Genomic DNA, 6,000 nt, shown 5'->3' with positions numbered 1-6,000 from the left:
GTGAGTGGCACTGCAGTGGGCTGTATTTTTTCTCCCAAATGTATTCAATTCATTTAATTTAACTTTTTTCTAACTTATATTATCTATCTATATATATATATATATATATATATATATATATATATATATATATATCAGCAGTAAATCATTAGACATTTATTTGTCCTACATGCAGGGCAGCATTAAGACCTCACTGGGGCTATGACTTACTGCAGGGCCCCCATCACAGTAATTATATATATATATATATATATATATACATGACTCTTGCATCAGAATCTAAAATGCTATATTGAAGTGTTTGCTGGCTGCACAGCTTCTTGTAAAATTACCCTCTAAGAATTAACAAACCGTGACTTATGATGTCTAAAACACACTACAAAGGAGATTAAAACTCTGACCTTGTGTATTATGTCTTGTGCAGCATCAGCGTCTCATGTTATGGTCCAGCTCTGTTTGTCCTCATTTGGATTAGTTGGTTATAAAACATGGTCTCGTATTTACCTTTATGTTATTGAAGTCCTTGAGGTTATTAATAAAAAAAAATAAAATCAATACAAACAAATTTTGAGTGTGAACCCAATCTTAATCTGATATGTAATATGTTTATCTACTATATGAAAGATATTGACAAAGGAGAACACTGGTCAAGGAGAGGGCCTAGGTCAGGATGTCTCACAATCTCATGTCAAATGTTTATTAATTAATTTTCAAAACTTTGTAGTGAAAAAGTTATGATGCAGTCACACTTGTAGCAATATTTGTTAGTTCTGTATGTTGTTTCAGGGTTAGCATCATCTGGGGTCCTCTGAGGGTCAGAATCATCTCTTCTCAGTTGTTCTGTATCCAGACTGGAGCTTGTGTAAATCCTTGTTACCACGGGATGTAAATCAGAGAAACAAATAGAGACATCATTAGCATAGCTGCTGTTCCCACAAAGTAAAATGAATTAGTTTAACCCAAGCTAAAGAATAAGGATGCGCATTTGATCAGATACAACTGCAGTCACAAATTAAGAGATACATTATTCGAATGCTTTGAATGTTAGCATTGAACATATCCAGCTTCATATCTATGGTTTTTCATAGACGGTAGGTTTGTTGGGTAGCTCACGGAGTAAGGAGTCGTACATGAGAGGCGAGGAGCTCGTGTAACTAGTGTTTGAAAAAGAAGTCCAAATTTGCATATAAGAAAGTTGGAATGGCACAGTAACAAATGCATTTTAATATCATTTTTATATCAGTTTTGAATTTGTTAAGATTATCGGGTAGGTTTAGGGTTGGGTTTGGTGTAGGACATATACAGTATCCAACTTGATAGAGCATTAACTTTTAGCGACAGTCCCAGGATATTATAATTCTGAATGGTTCACGAATTGAACCAGTATTATCGCATCTCATTGGGCATTTCTCTTTGAAACTACAGCGAAACAGTAGGGTACGCAAAATTGGTGTTGCACAAAAAGTTCACAGAGGTACGTATTTTTATAACACCAGGCTGGAGTTGTGAGATAGAAACGTGCAATTCTAAGAAAAAAAAAGTCAGATTTGTTAAATTGAAAGTCAGAATTCTGAGATATAAAGTCAGAATTGCAAGATATAAAGGCAGAATTGTGTGATAAACCCACAGTTCTGAGAAAAGTCTGAATTGTCAGATAAAAAGTTACAGTTACCCTTTTTATTTTTTATTTTGTGGTAAATGTTGAAATCATAAAAAAAGTCTGAAATTTAAACCTAAAATTTTGAAATGTAAACTCAGAATGTCAGAATCTTGAGATTATATCTCTCACAATTCTGACTTTCTTTTCTGTCAAAAAGTCAGAATTATGGAGTATAAACTCAGATTTGTGAAAAAAAGAAAGAAAAAAAGGGCCTTCCTTCTCCAGATCTGAGTTGGACCTCACACTCTCTGAAACTGGTTGAGGGACAACATTCCTTGGGACGGATTCCTGGACTGCGACAGACATGGTACCTGATGTAGGAATGGGATAGTGCTCCTTGTTTAACTCAGTGACGAACCCTAGATATAGGCTGCATTCTGGTAGAGGAGTCGAAAAAACTGGAGTGCGGAGTGTGGAGAGCAGATTCTTGGGGTAGAGCTGGTTACTGGTAAGGCTCTGAGGCGAGAGCAGGTATTAGACTGCGTTTGTGGGCTGAAGCTTGCCCAGGACTCTGGTCAGTGGCTGATACCCTCTCTGGGCCACACTTGGAATCAAGCCCTCTTTAGGCCTTACTTGGGAACAGGGGTCCTATATGGGTTAAATTTGGGAACAACGGTCTTATCTGGGTTGAATTCTGAAACTGAATCCCTCCCTGTGCTTGACTGGGGATTCTGGGAAGTGCTTACGAGGGGCCAACACTGGAGCGAGCTCTGGGGCTTGGGCCGACACTGGAGTCTGAGTATGGCATTCTCCCGGGGCTGTGATTCAGAGCAGGAAATTTACTAGGGTTGTATTTGAGGATTGAAGTTGTCGGGATGCCTGCTGCTTGCACCGACCTCAATGGTGGATCTGCCACCCAGGACATTACATGTGTTCCAAGTGTTCCTTAGTGTGGGTTTCATCTTTATCATGGGTTCGGGCATAGTAACTGTGGCAGACTGAGCCTCTAAAGGGGTGGCCATCATAGCCAGGTCCTCAGTTCTGACAGTTCTTTTGGCTAGGGAGTCTGGATAAAATTATGAGGCAGGAGCGACATGAATGGGGTAGCTAGTGACATAGTGGTGATGGGGTTTCATCCACCTCACCCACTATAAGAGAGGATCCACAGAGCAGCGTCACACAGTCAATGTACTGAGCAAGAGAGATATCTGGTACATGTAGCTGAACCACAAGATTGTCGTCAAATCCCAGCCAGAAAAGGGTCATAAATACATCATCACTCCTGGGCCCATATTCATGAAAAATCTTATTGCTTAGTGATAAGAGTTGCTCCTAGTAACAAAATTCTATGAAAATTCTTATAAATATGGGTGTTTCCTATTAAAATTAAAGAAAAGATCCTAGTTAAGAAATACAGAAAGCATCTTAACCCTTAAAAGAGCTATTAAGGTCCAAAATTGTTAGTTGTACTGGTGAGGACTTTTAAGGCCCCGTTTACACGATGGGAAAACGCAGATATTTCCCTGCGTTTTGGCCTGTCATTTACACGAAAACGTCGTTTTTATCCCTGAAAACGATTATTTCTAAAAACTCCGGCCAAAGTGGAGATTTCTGAAAACGCCGGTTATGTGTTGCCGTGTCAACTGGGAGAAACAGGGTTTTAGGTTCTCAAACGTCACATTATGTGCCAGAAAATGCTTAACGTCATGTGAGCGCCCTATGTTTAGAGTTTGTTTGGGTAACGTTACTGTTTGATCATGGATGCTGTTAAGGTGGTACTCATTTTTACGTTTGTGCAAACGCTTTTGGTCTGTTTGCATTTGCAAACACAACTGCTGTATTATATCGAGGAGCAGAGGCGAAGGAGTACACGAAGGTCAGCAGGAAGTTGCTCGATTTTGAGGATACTGATTGGCTTGCATGGCTTTATCCTTCTCCCTACACTGCCGCCCATAGGTTTGGCATACAACCCGAATTCCGGAAAAGTTGGGACGTTTTTTAAATTTTAATAAAATGAAAACTAAAGGAATTTCAAATCACATGAGCCAATATTTTATTCACAATAGAACATAGATAACGTAGCAAATGTTTAAACTGAGAAATTTTACACTTTTTTCCACTTAATTAGCTCATTTAAAATTTAATGCCTGCTACAGGTCTCAAAAAAGTTGGCACGGGGGCAACAAATGGCTAAAAAAGCAAGCAGTTTTGAAAAGATTCAGCTGGGAGAACATCTAGTGATTAATAAAGTTAATTGATATCAGGTCTGTAACATGATTAGCTATAAAAGCTTTGTCTTAGAGAAGCAGAGTCTCTCAGAAGTAAAGATGGGCAGAGGCTCTCCAATCTGTGAAAGACTGCGTACAAAAATTGTGGAAAACTTTAAAAACAATGTTCCTCAACGTCAAATTGCAAAGGCTTTGCAAATCTCATCATCTACAGTGCATAACATCATCAACTAAAGCTCTATCATGCAAAAAGGAAGCCATATGTGAACATGGTCCAGAAGCGCCATCGTGTCCTGTGGGCCAAGGCTCATTTAAAATGGACTATTTCAAAGTGGAATAGTGTTTTATGGTCAGACGAGTCCAAATTTGACATTCTTGTTGGAAATCACGGACGCCGTGTCCTCCGGGCTGAAGAGGAGGGAGACCTTCCAGCATGTTATCAGCGTTCAGTTCAAAAGCCAGCATCTCTGATGGTATGGGGATGCATAAGTGCATATGGTATGGGCAGCTTGCATGTTTTGGAAGGCTCTGTGAATGCTGAAAGGTATATAAAGGTTTTAGAGCAACATATGCTTCCCTCCAAACAACGTCTATTTCAGGGAAGGCCTTGTTCATTTCAGCAGGACAATGCAAAACCACATACTGCAGCTATAACAACAGCATGGCTTCGTCGTAGAAGAGTCCGGGTGCTAACCTGGCCTGCCTGCTGTCCAGATCTTTCACCTATAGAGAACATTTGGCGCATCATTAAACGAAAAATACGTCAGAGACGACCACGAACTCTTCAGCAGCTTGAAATCCATATAAGGCAAGAATGGGACCAAATTCCAACAGCAAAACTCCAGCAACTCATAGCCTCAATGCCCAGACGTCTTCAAACTGTTTTGAAAAGAAAAGGAGATGCTACACCATGGTAAACATGCCCCGTCCCAACTATTTTGAGACCTGTAGCAGAAATGAAAATTGAAATGAGCTCACTTTGTGCATAAAATTGTAAACTTTCTCAGTTTAAACATTTGCTATGTTATCTATGTTCTATTGTGAATAAAATTTTGGCTCATGCGATTTGAAAGTCTTTTAGTTTTCATTTTATTAAAATTTAAAAAACGTCCCAACTTTTCCGGAATTCGGGTTGTAGTTATGATGGCGCTTGACGGCGTATTTATGCGGGTTGATGTAAACGACAATGTTTTTGAAAACGATGTTGTGTGCACGATGTTATTTTTGAAAACGGAGGGGGGGGGGGGGGAATATTTGTTTCTCTAAATACCCGGCTATGTGTAAATGTGGCATAAGAGGCTTAAGAGTTTCTTTAGCAGTGGAGAAAATCAAAGAAACATGAAGGAGAAGAAATGCATATTTGCACACAATGCTGTCAGGATCCTGCCCGGTTAAGCACCCACACCTGTTGCTGGTTAACGATCTCATCAAGACACAGTATAAAAGCACTCACCCGTACCTCACTTCCCGATCAAGTCTCCAACAGGAACAGTCTCATCCCTCTTATCTCCAGAGCTCCTACAAGCCAAGCGTAACGTAAACTCACCTTTTGGTGTTACACTAACCTGTGTCTTTGTTCTGCTGCCCTCAGGACCGCGGATCACCTGTTCACTACCAGTGATTCAATGGTCGCTGAAGTCTCCTATGATTACCCTGAGTTGATACTGTCTTTGGAACCTAAGGAGAAAGAGAACATTAGTGAGTGATCAGTGGCTTTGTTACAAGAACCCAGCGAACTCAAATGTTTGCATGACCAACCCATGTGACTCTGACTACCCATATCTCTTCATTGGAGATTCACCGCGCACTTGTGTATATATCACTCCAGCCAATCACAGTTTTCCAAAGACTGTCATACGTAGCAATGGGGTTACCCCCGCCTCCTCACTTAGATGAAAGTTTTTGCCTTTTCTTTGCTCTGAGTTGCTCTCATATTGGTCCTGAATTGCTCTTAAACCAAGAATCCTACGTAGAAAGTTTTAAGCTAAATTAGGACATCTCAAATAGTATTCTTAGAATCTTTAAAAAAAAAACGGGCCCAGGGCACTAAGTGAGTCCAATAAATCCCTCAACATACTCCTCAATAGAGTGACCATCTTAAAGGGAGTAGAGTAGTTCAGCCGGCTCATACAAAATGGAGTTCATCCTGCTGTGCTGTAAGTTAAAGGTATG

Source organism: Carassius carassius, chromosome 6 (assembly GCF_963082965.1).
Source record: "Carassius carassius chromosome 6, fCarCar2.1, whole genome shotgun sequence".
Classification (NCBI taxonomy): Eukaryota; Metazoa; Chordata; class Actinopteri; order Cypriniformes; family Cyprinidae; genus Carassius; species Carassius carassius.
Note: the sequence above shows the minus strand (reverse complement) of the source record.